This window comes from Ciconia boyciana, chromosome 1 (genome assembly GCF_034638445.1).
Source record: "Ciconia boyciana chromosome 1, ASM3463844v1, whole genome shotgun sequence".
NCBI lineage: Eukaryota > Metazoa > Chordata > Aves > Ciconiiformes > Ciconiidae > Ciconia > Ciconia boyciana.
The window spans coordinates 17418318-17432928 of NC_132934.1; positions in this window are offsets into that span (position 1 = coordinate 17418318).

Below are 14611 nucleotides of genomic sequence, written 5' to 3' on the forward strand. Positions count from 1 at the left end.
AGTGAGCTTAACTCACATAGCCCTGTTCTGGGGGAGGCAATGTGTGTTTGTCAGGAGAATGCGAGGGAAACACAGCTAATCAAAAGTTGGGGATACCTTGATCTTTGTACTTCAGCTATTTCTGGCTGCAGAATGATCTCCCAAGACCATAAGAAGCTCCATCTTGTGGAAACGGCTCTAAGGAGTCACTGTTATTTTAATAGTATGATACATAATCAGCCGTTAATACAACATATAGTACATATCATATATAATGTAATAAACATTAATATAATATTATATGAAACAGTATATAATCAGCTGGTATAAATCAGCCAATAGTTCCAGAATGCAAAATCTACAACTGTAGTGATCACTTGCTTTTGTCTCCTTTTCCATGTTCCTGAACTACAATAAACGCAGCCGGGGCACGTCTTGGGATCCAGTGATCATAGAGAGAATTTGTTGAAAACTTGGGGGATTTCTTTGGAGAATCTGGTGCTCTCTGGAGACTTTTCCCAGTGTTAGAGTAGCTCAACCACAGTAAATGGTTGGTGCCCTTAAATGTACACCATGACTTCTGACAGGAGCGATCCACATCATGACAGGGTCAGAACTTCACAAACTCAGCTGTTCCCATGCTTTTAACTCTGAGCTAAAAAACTCTTTTTACCTTTGTTGATATTTATTCATGAGAAACCCGAGTCACAATTTGCAACCATAAGAGCTTTAACAGTAAACAGATACTCCAGTAAGGAGGTAGGGAGTATCTCCCTAAACTGCCTGTGGGCCAGTTTAGGCTGCTGGCACCAGCTCTCCCTTCCCCAGCAGTGAAGTTCCCCCCAGAACATTGCAGGCAGTGTTAAGCTTCACCTCAAGCTCCTTAAGGTGCTCGTGACTCCTCCTATTCCTGTCTCCTACTGTAACAAAAATGTATGGAAAAATCCTACTCGTGGCAGAAATGCCGTGTCAGTTCCCAGCAGATTAATTCTGCTTCCAAAACTCTGCCGGGAAAGACCTCAGCCACATTCTACTCCTGCAAAAAGCTCCCTAACACTACTTCTCCATGGGAAACTGCTCCTGACGTACAGACACGAGTGCAAGTGCAGCAAGTTTTAACAAGAATGTCTGATTTTCACAATGTTCGGTTCTAGACCACTCAATGACAAGGATTTCATCCAGGTGTTTTCACATGATCACATTTCTTCTGAATTAGTCAGGACACACAACACAGCAGTAAATTTATCCAGTTTATGCCAGCTGCAGGAAGACAAACAGTTCTGCCTGGCTGCTAAAAGTTGCTTTCTCAAAGTGAGATGGGTCTTGTGGAGAAACCTTAAGACCTGGATCTGACCAGAGCTTTTGCTGGCTGCAGCAAGGTCTGCTGTGAAATATGTCTGCTCTGCATGCTGCAGAGAAAGCAACTTGCTCATCAGCTCTTTTGTGGGAAGAAGCTGAAGAAGATACTACAAAAAGGCGTAGCTGAAGATGGTGAGGAAGGGCTGAGGAAGAGCAGAATATGGGCAGTGGTGTGAAAGCTGAGCTAAGGTGATGGATGTGACAACCATCCTCCCTGCACCTGAGTATAGCACAAAATTAGACTCCTTGATTAAATAAACACTAAAAAGGATGCCCCTCTGAGTCTGTGCACTGGGCAGACTAAGGACTTTTTGCAACGGAAGGGTGTCAGTATGGTTCGTGAGAGCTGTGTGTTTTTGGGAGAGAGAAAAGCAGGAGAACCTCTGCCAGACCGGACACCAGAGGCAGGCAGCCGGAAAGAGCGGCACTTGTTGCATAAATCTGAGGAACAGCAGAGACCCAGAGGATGCGCCTGGACTATGTGTCACAGCCCTGCACCAGAGAGCTCAGAGAGGGGCCAAACCAGCCGGAGGCTCCAGCTGGCACAGGAGGTGCCGGCCCAGCTGCCCCTGGCCACGCACACGTTGTCTCGGGGCTTGGCCACTCTGCCAGTCGTCCTCTTGTGCTGCCTGTGTGAGCCTCGTGGCTGCTCGCCCCGTGCATGTTGCAGACATAACCAGAGAAAGCTATTGGATGGCCTGACAACGTGGGACGGATGGGAACAACTAAAGCAGACCGGTCCTGTGCAGAATCCAACCTCTCCCACGTGGTCGTTGCAAAGATGGCATCAAAGTGGTACCTGCTCTCAGTTTTCCCCCAAAAGTAAGGACGTCAGCTCCTCACCGTGGCAAAAGAACAAAGAGAGAGATAAATCCGAGCACCAGGTCAGAGAAAGCAAATTTGTAAACACCCTGGCTGGGGGTGGGGGATGAGATGTTCTCGTTTGTTTGGGGGGAGGGCTGGGGTTTTTTTTGTGCGGAGGGTTTGTCTCTAATCTGCCTTACAGTGTGGTAAAAGCGGGAGTGGGAGATGAGAAGGGAGGTGGTAAATTTGCTGACAAATAGTGAAAGAGGAGACTGGTGTGGAAGTTGGAGCATGGATATGGCTGGAAGGCAGGGGAGATGTCACCTTGGCTGTATAACGGTGTGAAGCCAGCCAGTGCTCACTGGTTTTCTGTGAAATCAGTGACTAACCTAGCAATTTCATATATATCTTAATAAAATAAAAGCAGAAAAATACACTCCTACTGGCATCAATATGCTGTTCAGGCTTGTATTACAACCTGGATTTTATTCCTTTCTTGTTATCTTGCTCCTTGTAGCTTCAGTGAACACAACAGGAAATCACTAGTCGGTAATACATCCACCTTGGGCTCTGATTTCACATGTTTTATTTTGTAAAAGTAAGCAAGAGAGCCCTTGGTCAGCATTTGTATTAGGGACATCAAAGAAAAATGGAGTGTGTGTGTGTGTGTGTGTGTGTATCTGGCTATTTATCCTCTCTGAGCATCGAGCTGCAGGTGTAATTTTAGATCTTTTACACTTTTTTGAAGTTCTGGTTACACTGCTTGTTCTTTCCCATCCCAACAATTTCTTTCTTTTTTGTTTTTGAGAAAAGCATAAAGACTTCGACAAAAAATACAGAACGTGTTACAAGTGATATGAGCTCGATCCAAGAATCTACAGCCAAATATTTTACTGTCTTTTAAGATCAGATTAGGTTAAACATGAACTTCCCCAAGTGTTGGCATGGATTAAATTTATTACAGATACAGATCTTCAGTGAACTTCTCAGGCTGGGATTTAAGTGTCTGTAGTCAGCTGCTTTCTCCAGCCTGCCTTTGTTAGCTATAAAACCCGCCAGCTGAGTCCTTCTGAACCTGAAGGAGTTGAAATATAAAGGGAAAAATCTTACTTTGCATTTCAAAACCCAGTTAATTCTAGACTCCTGCCTTACAAAGCCATAAAGGGAACACAGAAAATCATCAGCCAACGTACACTGACCACTAAGAATATGCCATTAGGCTTCACTTCTGCAGAGAAAGAAGAAGTAAACATTCTCCATGCTACTCCATGTACACTTCGACTTTTTTTTGTCTAAAATGGGTGATTTTAGCTTTAATCTCAAAGGATAACGAAAGGTTCATGCTGATTTTGTATAACATGAAAAGATGGTGGTAGCCCGAATCAGTTACACTGAGAGAAGGAGCACAAATTAAATGAAGGGGACAAGGACAGAGGGCTCTGCTATGCTCAGTGAGCTGGACACGAAAATCACATATGGCCAAATGTAGTATTGTATGCCTTGGAACAAAGAATGGACAAAAGAAGATGGGATGCTGCTAGAGCAAAGAGACACTGGAGGAGATTTGGGGTCCTGTTGGACAACCACCTCAGCGTGAGTTCCCACTGCAAGTTTTAATGAAAAAAGAGGTAGAGCAATCTCAGATATACAGACAAATAAAGGCAGAGATGTTATAAATCATCTGTTTGTTACAGTGGTACCACCCTGCTGGAATACTGCGTCCCATTCTGGTGTCAGAAATTTGTGGAATATACTGAAAAAAATAAGTTTGATACAGAGAAAAGCCACAAAAATGTCTGAAGGACTAGAAAAACGCATCTTCCAGTGGGAGCACCAAGGAACTCGACCTGTCTCTAATGGCCAAGAGAAGGCTCAGTCCCATGGGAGTCTCAGTGTAACTATGGGCAGAAACCTGGTGGCAGAAGGTAAGATTCAGTGTCTGTTAATGAAACCAGACAAATTCAAAAGCTGACATTTTAACTCTTGGAACAGCTTGTCAAGAGCTGTTGTGAATTCTCCTGCAGTAGAAATTTTAAAATGAGAACTGAACACTTTTCTGAAAGAAATGCTCTTGCTCAATAATTCAGGAATTTTTTGGAACTGTACCCCTAGCCTGTGTCATACCAACCAGTCCCTCTTGGGTTTGCAATTATGAATAATGAAAGGGGTGTTTTGTAGGTTTTTTGCAAAATTTATTTAGATTTCAGTGACAAATCAGTGCTTTTGGAGGTCTCCATATAGTTCCAAAGATCATAAAATGGCATTGATATAATCAGCTTTTTGGTAAGTTTTGATATGTAATATATTTTGAATGTTTAACTTCTTATGAAGGTTCTGGTAATTACTTTTTCCTGTCACTAGGTTTAACCAGAATCTCTTTGAAAGTTAAAGCAATTCAGTCCCATTCTCATGCAGGGACTATTTGCCACTCAGGTTGCCACCATGTCTAGAACAAAAAAGAAAAATATCACTGGGTCTACGATGAGCGTGAAGTAGAGAACAAAGCAGTGCTACAGCAGAGCTGCTGCCCGGCTGTGCGGAGCGGTGACCCCTTTCCTGGCCCTCGCCCCTTGCCCGGGGCAGGCTTGCAAACAACGCTGGGCTGCTGGGGTGACACAGAAAGGTGAACCTGATATCCATGCATGCCAGTTACCCTTGAGGTCTGGGGTAACGCGACCGGGGGTGGATATAGGAAGAGTTACATGTCAATGCTCAGCACTGCAATGCAAGTGAGACTGCAACCTTCCTGGGATGCCCCTGGGTGCGGGGTCCCACCAGGATCCCTGCCCTGGGCTGCAGAGTGGCACCTTGGCTTCCCTGCTCCCAGATCTGTGGGTGCGGGTGGCTGGACCCCCGGCAGCGGCACGTAGTGACCTGGGCTGGGAGACCTGTCACTGTGCTCACAGCAAATGCATAAAATGCAAATACTGCCGTGGAGGATTATGAAATGAAGGCAAGACAGGCACGTTGGCCTCAGAGGGAAGGAGACTCTCAGGGCTTTTTCTTACAGGAAGCATTTCCATCTCAAGGGGGAAACAGAGCTGCCAGAGGATGTGCAGACAAACTTGGGGTTTCTCTCTAGGGACTAACAAACTATAGGGATTAAAGCTAGCACAGATGGCCTAGCAATGATCCCAGCTCATGTCCCAGCTGTGGCAGCCACTGCCCCATGGCCACCAAGAAGTCATCCTATAAGCATCTCAAAGAAAAGAATGTATAGCAGAGTATTCTGGTGTCCTCTCCTGCTTGAGGTCGCTCGATAAACTGAGCAAATCTTGTGAATTTTGGGTACACGCCACAGTTCCAGATAGCAAGGATGGAGGTCCCCAAATACTCCTGTGCACTCAGGGCTTGGTAAGAGCCACGAAGGAGGGGAGGAAAATGCCCTTTCCTAAGAGCAACTGAACACGGTCAGCTGGAGAAGGCCTGAGAGTGCAGAGGCAGGGAGGAGGGCATGGCCAGCAGGAGCAGAGCCTGGGAGCTACTCTGAGCAGTGCCAGACCTGAGACAGATGGGGAGGCTTTTCCTAGTGACCCAGAAGGGATTGTGTAGACCTTGCAGCAACTAGACAGTCTCTAAAGGTTGTTGCAGAGTCACACTGCAGAGAAAGACCCAAGTGGAAACAATCCTAAAGTAATGAGAGTTGTAAATGAGTCTTCTCAGTTCATTGAACTTTGCTCAGGAGATCGTTGTGGTTGTAGCTTGTGTTCAAATATAATGGAGCTTCAGGGATTTACCAAAGTCATTTTGGGGTGCTGTCTGTAAAGACAAATAGACCCATTTGAAATCTCTGGCTGGTCCCTCATTTGGGCCCAGAGCAACCCAGTTTCCTGCAGAGGAGGTTTTCTGCTCTATCCACTCCTTCTCGGTTCATGCTGCTTCACCTGTGCTTCCCGAGCACTCACTGGCAGCCCTACCTGCACTTCTGGTATGTGAGCAGAGTCTAGCACTTGTGGGATACAATACAATCTTCTCATGATCTTGCTGATAGCTCAGAAGGACTGCTCTGCTTTCTCCCACCTTTTCCCTTCCCCCCCGCCCCCAAACCCACATATGTAAGGGGGATAATGGGGATGTGCAGAAGCTATACATGCCGCTGACCTTGTACAAACTCCTGCAGATCCAGGGATTATTTGATGCATGACAGAGCTCCCTCTTAGATGGAAAGTGCTGTGAAATACAACTGTCATTTGTTTTACCATACATGGTGACAAAGCAAGGACTGCAAAGCACTGCAGAGCTGGGTGTTCTGGGATACTACTGAAACTCACACCTGGAAGGCTGCTCACATCAGGAAGGCTGCTTAATATTTACCCCTTCTCTTCTGTGGCCCTACTTTTACTCCTCAGTATCACCCCGGTTAGAGCTCCTGGTTGACCCTTTCATCTTCAAGAGTGATTAACTACATCATGTCTGCCAAGTGAGACATTCACTTAACAGGACATCTGTGATCTCTGAATAACCAATATGAAAACTGTCACAAGAAATATCCTCTCAATTGCTAGCTGCCCTCTCCAGATACCGTCTTCATCCCTAGGTGATCATGGACCATGGGGTTCCTCTCAGTCCTGCCATGGTTTCCCACTCTAGGTCTGTCTGAGCCTCTTCCTTTAAATGTTGGTCCTGATGTCCTCTCCAAGCAGTAATAACATCATTTCAGGGTATTTTCCCTCTATATCAAGAGTCCAGATCACAAATTTATAATACTTCTTTGGTATGCCATGATGTCACGATAGTTTTTCAATCAGCCATAAAAAGTCTTTAAACTTCTAGTTTAAAATCAATTTTCAAACCCAGATAAAATATAGAAATTTTAATAGAAATTCAGAAAGCAACACTGTTCTCTGCTCTCTGAAAGAGTGTTGATCAGTTTTTTTCACCACCTGATTATGCTTTCTGGAGAATAAATCTGAGAAAGCTGAGATAAAAAGCATGGCAATTACTGGATCTATATATATGCATATGTACATATACATAAAACGTTACACAATAATTTTGAAGATACAAGCAATGCTCCTCTCTTTTTCCTTCCATGGGCAAAGTCTAAAAGAAAAACTGTTATAAGCCATTGCCAGGTTGGTAAAGACAAAAGAACACTTCCTTTATACTGATGTGTTTTTAGATCAAGCAGCTGGAGGTACTGTACTTTATGGCAGAGAAGAAAGTTTTTTAGTAATACATAAAAGAAAATAATATAGTGCACAAACTATGCAGCGTTTCATTATTCCTTAATCTGTTTCACGTGATCATAGAGATTTAGAGGCTAGAAAAGGAGAAGGCGTTTGAGAAACTCCAACTTACAATGTCTAGAATTAACACATAGCTGAAAAGCAATGGAAGTAAAACCAGTGTTTACTGGGAGATGCCAAGAGTCTGTTTGCCTATCTGAAACAGATGCTTCCTGTTTTTCAGCATCTAAGGGGAGTTTCAAACCATGAAGCAACAATTTGAAGATGACTGTTATGTCTTCAAGAGCTCTTTTATATGTGGATGAACCTTCTTTTGTGTACACTTAACAGACAACAGTATTTTTTTGTGTATTATAAGTACTTCTTTCTTTCTTAGTGAATCAGCTGCAGCTACACATTTGAGCCCTGTTTTGAAAAAATAGCTATTTATATATTCATAAAATATACTTGCACATTAAATGTTCATGTCAAGCTGGCAATAAAAATAGAATAACAGGATGTTTTATTTAGGATTTAAAAGGAGATTACGAAACCGCTGTTATATAAAGTATTTGCACACATTCTTAATTTCAGATTGTCTGAGGGCTAAATTTAATATTTTTGGGTGATGCACAGAATTCCTACTGACTTTTCTGCAAGTGATGTATATGACAAAGGTGCCCCTCTATTAGCATTTTAGTTCAGATTAGGAACAGGCTTTTGAAGCGAACCTCCTGACTGTCTCCATTTGCTGCACGTGGATCTGGGAACACGTGAAGTGAATTTCTTTCACATGACCTAAACCAGAACAGGTTCTTTAGGAGAGCATGCAAAGCACTCCAACCATCAAGGAGCATTTAGGCTATATGGAAGTAAATCTGCCATAAAGCGTACTGGATAGGTGTTGGCTCTTCAGCACCTAGCCTTTCACTTTGCAGTCTGCTCCTATTGCACTGTATTGCTTTCTAAGGTAGACATTGGCTTCAAGGCCAAATTTAGCCCAGGAATTGGGCTAAATAGCCTGAAAAATTGTTTAAAGTTTCCCCTAACGATTAACAGAGCTGGTAGGGGGACAGAAAGAAGTCAGAAAAAATATTTACAGTGAAGTTTGGGCTTTTTGTTTTTGTTTGAGCTCATCTTACACATCAGAGAGGAGGGGTAAGATGCATATGCACTGCCTTTTCCCCTCTGAAACCTCATCTGTAACACAAATTTGAAAAAATTTCAGCCTAATTGCTGGAGAGACGGTGTGAACCCAGCACTCCCAAGAGAGTGTTAAAATACTCCTAGTTTGGATAGCATTCCTCTTTCTGCTTATTAGTTTCCCAAGCCATGCTGATTTTTCTGGGACAGTGAATCAACTTTCATGATTCCTAATACTACATCTACAATACTGTTAGGATATTTTGTTTTGAGGTACAGAGGTCAAATCAGCAACTACTGAAATACTGCTTTATGAAGGACATCCTTTTAAACACGGCATAAATTTTTGTTTTAATGACACTCAGGTTTGGCAAATAGACTCTACTGTAGGCACTACAGGTACTGGCATCATAGTAGTTTTATTAACTTACTTCAGATATTCTTTAAAAGCCTTTTGTTTTGCTGTGTTCAGTTTTCGAGCGGAGACGTTTATCTGCCACTTTTGTCTACTTTGCTGTTCTTCCTTTTACTGCTCCAGATCACACCCTTTAACTGTAAATCTTGTGAGGCAGGACAACTGTTGATTATTTGCCTCTGTGTTCTTAATAGAGCCATTATTAAGCATAATAAGAATATGTCCTGCTGAACCTCAAAAAGCAATAATTATCTTATTATAAGTAAACCTTGAAATCCACCCCTTCAAGCGCAAACACTTTCTTCATGCTTTCTTCTTTTTCCACCTCTAGAAAACAGAAGATGCTACTTTAGAGACAGTATGAAATTAATCTTCCCTGTAGTTGTTATTATCGCTGACATAATTACAATGAGTTTTACGTGTTAGTTCCTATGCAACCAATGCTTGCATATGTTTAACAAGTCAAACCTATTACCGTTCCTTTTCTTAACACTATTTGTTTTGTACCATTTAGGACTAGAAATTGCTATGGGCTTATTGGTATGTGCTATACTTGCTTTGGTCTTCCTGAACACAGGGAGCAAAGAAATATGGCAATTCCTCCTGCTTAAATGTTGGTATCTGCAGCCCAGACTTGCAGATGAGTGGGGTGCCCCTCACAGCCAGCATGGACAGCGGCACCTCCGCAGCGTCGCAGCCCCCCCGCAGCAGGCTCCTACTTATGGCCAGGTGGATCCACCCTGAATCACACTGCTAGCATTTACCAGTCTCACTGATCACAACAGGAGCCTAGACACCTAGCCCCGCATACACACCTACTCTGTAGACATCTAATAGTCGGTGAGACGACTTCCATCCAAGGAGTTTCAACTGCTTCAAAATTGTAGCAATTCAGATCATCAGGCACTAGACTGGAACTGGACCACCAATCCCACTGTGATATTTTTTTCCCTAGATGAACTCCCAACAGGGTGTAGGCGGGAGGGCTCCTTCTTGAGATGGCCCTTTTCTTCCCAGGAACTGATCCCTAGAAGTTCCCAGGCAAGCCAGCTTTGCACAGCAGGTAAGTAGCCCATAGTCTTCCATATACTGTCCTTCATCATGAAATGCATGGTGCTGCAGAAAAATAATGTTAATTAAAACACTGAAAAAGCAATCACAAGGATGAAGTAGTTTATGGTACTCATACTATAAAGGTTTTGTCAACAGATAGGAAGGGAGACAATGATGGTGAGGAGCAGAAGGGGTGAGGGTGGGTTTATGAGACCCTTTTATAAAAAAGAGCTATGGTTTTCCTGTTAGGACTGTTGAGAATAACACGGCTGGTCACATAGCAGTAGTTTTGTAGCTTTTCCTCTCTTCCCCATTCAACCCGTGGTTCTGCTTCCAGCCTTGCCAGATTTGGGGAACCTAGCATGTAATCCATTACACTAGTTTTAGACTCAACTCTGTTTTTTGAAGTTCCTTTGAAAAGGAATTTATAAATAAAATTGACCTGAAGAAGTGAAGAGCAAGGCTAATAGTTTAAGCATTAAATTTGGGAGATATTTGCATCCTGTATGTACGACAGCAATGATTGTCTAACTGGTTCAGTTCAGCTAAGTCATCTATAAGACCACTGCAGGGTACTGATTAAAAGTTAGCACTAATGTTTTGTAGGATAACTGGTTCCTTAATCTTGCTCTGACAACCAGCCCAAAATAGGCAAGTGGTTGGTCTTACTGATGTTGCTTAATAAGTTTGCTCTTTCCCCGTTGCTTCAGTACTACAGTGAATCCTACAAACAGGAAAGCTTGGATGTTTTAACTATTTAATTGAAGCTGCAGAAAAACCAAGGAACTAGGACTATTTCTTGCAGAGATACACTCCGCATGAAAAAAACCACCACAATCTGAAGCATTATTTTACAAGGATATTTTTGCTGTTTGTTGTGTTAGATACAAGTAGAGGGACACGTTATCTGCTGTGCTTTTTTTCTGCTCAGGTAAGCCTGAGCTCTGGAGAGACCAGTGGACCTTCCTCGGGAGCAGCAAGCTGTTGTGTAGGACGCACCCACTCTGGGCACCTGCAGGGCAGTGGGAGCTGCTGACGGCAACAGACAACATGTCAGGCCTTAATAGATTTAAATTCCATAGGTATTTTGCAATAGTGACAGCATTTCTGTTAAAATCAGCTAAGGAATAAGGATAGGAAAAGCCTGGGCAATGCTACAAATTTACGGTAAATAATTGCTGAAGCAGGAAGAGTTGGCGAAGAAACCCCAAGGAGAGAGTAACTGAAGCAATCTTTAAGAGACAGTATTTGGGGACTCTCCTTTCTGTGGCGATGACCTTACCGCATTCCTGCGCATCACTAAGCTGAAGCATCCCAGGCACTGCTATGGGAAATAATCCAGCAAAACACCCAAGCAGCCTGCAGCTGAGAGAGCCGAGCAGCCGCTCTGCCTGCTAGTGACACCACGGGGCAGCTTGCAGACAGCAGACACAGCTGATGGGGACAACTGGCAGAGAGCACAGCTGGCAGAAGCAGCTACGAGCCAGTCCAGAGGCTGGGGGTGGCGAGCAGCCAAGTTCAGCTTAGAGCACAGGGTCCTTTCTGGCTGCTCTGTACCAAGCACAGTGGTGACATGTTAAGCTGACAGAGCACCAGCCAAGCTCTGTCTTTTGGGACCACAGCTCGACCCCTGATCAGGTGCATTATATGATGAAAAGTGGGGGATGATTAAAGGAGGAGGGTTGTGGCTGATATTTTCTTTGCTCTGGGCACACCAGGTCAGGGCTGCAGCCAGTATGTTCTGAGGGAGGGTGGTTTTGTTTGCTGTCAACTGTTTCTCACCCAACCCCTTAAAAGTTTCTATTATTTAAACTCATGTGTGCAAAATATTGTTTGCCAATGGGGAAAATTTTTCCTGTCATAGGTGCATTAATTTAATTTCCCTGAGTTTCAGGCTGACACTCAGACTCCTGTTCTGTATTTCCTAGGGCCCCTCGGAAATAGCATCCGCTGCTTGTGGCCAGTCTGTGCTTGGGGAAAGGGCTATAACTTGCCTTCTCCTGTTCTACAGCACTATGAACTCTTTACAGCTCTTATCCATCTCTTCTCCAATTCCATGTTGGACATGCTACTCTCCAAAACAGAGCTCTGTATATTATGTGTATGATCTATATCTTTGTGTCTTATAGGCATGTGTTTGCACTGAACTACATTGCACCATTATTCCAGGGAACCCAGTTTACCATGAAATTCCAATCACTTGATAGAACCACTTTTTTTCCTTATTAATGGTCTCCATTATGTTTTATCTATGAAGTTTCCCAGTAAATGATAAATACATTGAACAGAACTGATCCTGCAACACGCCATTACAAATGCTCTCTAGAATTACTTTCTGAGTCATAATCTTTTTAGCATGTGCTGCATTCATTTTGTATAGTGCTAATTTTTAATCAACATATCATTTGGTGAGAAATTATATCAAATCCTTTAGTAAAATCTAGATATATTACATTGCATTGTCTCCACACTGTTTTTATCAATAGAAGTAATTATCTGGCATTATTTGTTTTCTGTGTGCTCTCTGTTGCCCATCCTCTGCAGTTATCTTTAAAATCCACATGTTGAACCTTAGCCTAATTTAATCTCTTTGAGGCAGGAACAATTCTAGTGTTAAGGCAGTGCAGAGCACAAAGGGAATTCAGAGAACTACTAATAATAACCGTATGCTGACTATTCTTCAGTTCTCTGCTGTGATCTAGTTGTTTCACATTTATTGCATTACTTTAGTCAGGACAGAATTTGAAGTACCAAGTCCTGAAAAGGACTTTGGTACCTACAAGTTACATCTTGAAGTGTCCATATTATAGGATTCTCCCTCTAAAAATAATTTAAAGCCTATGTTAGAAGTCCACAGTTCTTAAATGGAGCATATATACATATAGGCACCTGGAAAAGACAGCTATTTAGAATTAGCCTCTAAGAAACACTGAAAACAAGGCTGTGTTTGAGATCCCACCACTCTCCATGACAGACAGATTTTGCTGCGTGTCAGCTCACTATCCCAGAATATGTATTCCTTTGGAGACAGAATAAGATTCACTCTTTTCCTGTAAACCATGAAGAGCATCCTTCTCTCCTGTCTGCTGCGTACAGGTGCAGTGATCTGAGCAGGGAGACAGATCCCTTCACTTCCTGAGTCTGGAAGTTCAAATCCATGAGTTGTGTCGCAGGACTGCGTTGCAACATCAAGCTTCCTTGAAAGAGGCAAGCGGCGGCTGTGTGCTGAGGCTGTTCTGCTTGGAAAAGGCATGTAAGATTCTCAGAGAAGAAGCGGTCTTACAGACAGTCAGGTCGACTCCCCAGGAGGAAGTGTCACCCTCCAAAGTAGTGGCCAAGATATGGACACGAAAGAAGGATCTCATGTAGCCCAGCAGCCCAATACTGCTATAGCTAGGAACAGGGCCCAGGTTTCATCCTAACTGTGCAAGGGCTCAGGACTTGTCAGGTTTCATCTAAACTTGTCTTTGCCTACATGGAGCTTTGCTTGGGTTTGCTTAGCTGCAACAGCAGTTTTTCTAATGACCAGGTGTCTACCACCTAGTATCAAACCATAATTTTTCTACAGATAGTAGCAAGTAGTTATTCTGTGTATAATGATGTATCTGTGACCCTCAAAGAACAGTGTAGTGCAGAGGAGCATCGGCATGGTGTGCTAGCAGAGGCCTTGCAGGTGGGGACACAGGATGCAGGGTGGAGGAGCAGGAGCAGAGGCTGAAAAGCAGGGGCTTGGGATGCCACTGGGGACCCCAGTGCTGTGAAGAGGTCACCAGTGGTTGGTAAAGAAGTGCAGGCTGGGAGCTGGGCAAAACCAAAAGAGATAAAAGAGCAAGTCTCAAGCAGGTGTAAAACACACCATATACAGTAAATTTGGACGTAAAATGGAGTTGCAAACCAATGAAGCAAGAGCAAGATGTAAGAGCATGTTGGAAAAATAGCCCAGGTGGGGATCCTCAGAGTGGGAAGGAAGAAGCCATCAACATCATACTCCTCCTTCCAGCAAAGAAGTGGAAGAAACTCCATCATGAACATCACACTTCTCCTGGCAAAGGGCATGGGATGCTGCCGGCTTGCTGCAACCCCCGTCTTCTTCTCCAGCAATACTGATGCCATCAAATACAGGACCAAAAATGGAAGTCTAAGAGACAGCCCAGCTGCAGAGGTAGATACTAGGAAGGTTTTGTACAAGTTTTAACTCTATTATTAATGTCATTCTGTATTAATCAGATGCTTTGTAATGTGGCAGGTAGTAGTATTGTGACTAGACTAATCTTAATAACTGTTGTATTGTAATTAGTCTTAAGATTTTCATTAGACTAACAATAAATTCTTGGCTTCCCATATAAGGTGCATTTTCTTTCCTGCCCATAACAAGTTTTTGACTGCAACACTGGTCTCAGAATTCACTTTCACCCAATAACCATGGTAAGGAGCAGCAGCAACATAAACAATCACCACATAATAGTTTAATTCTATTAATTTTTTAACTTTATTTTTATCTGAGCAAATAATTTTTAAAAGATAGAATTTTTTTCTGTAGTCATAGTTCCACATATTTAGCTGAATAACTTCTGCAATCCTAAACTCTGCAGTAAAAATGATTTTCATAAAATAGAAGCTGTCCCTTTTTATTGCAATGCCTTTTTTACATATCTAATCTATTCCTCAATATGACAAACAGATCATGAAA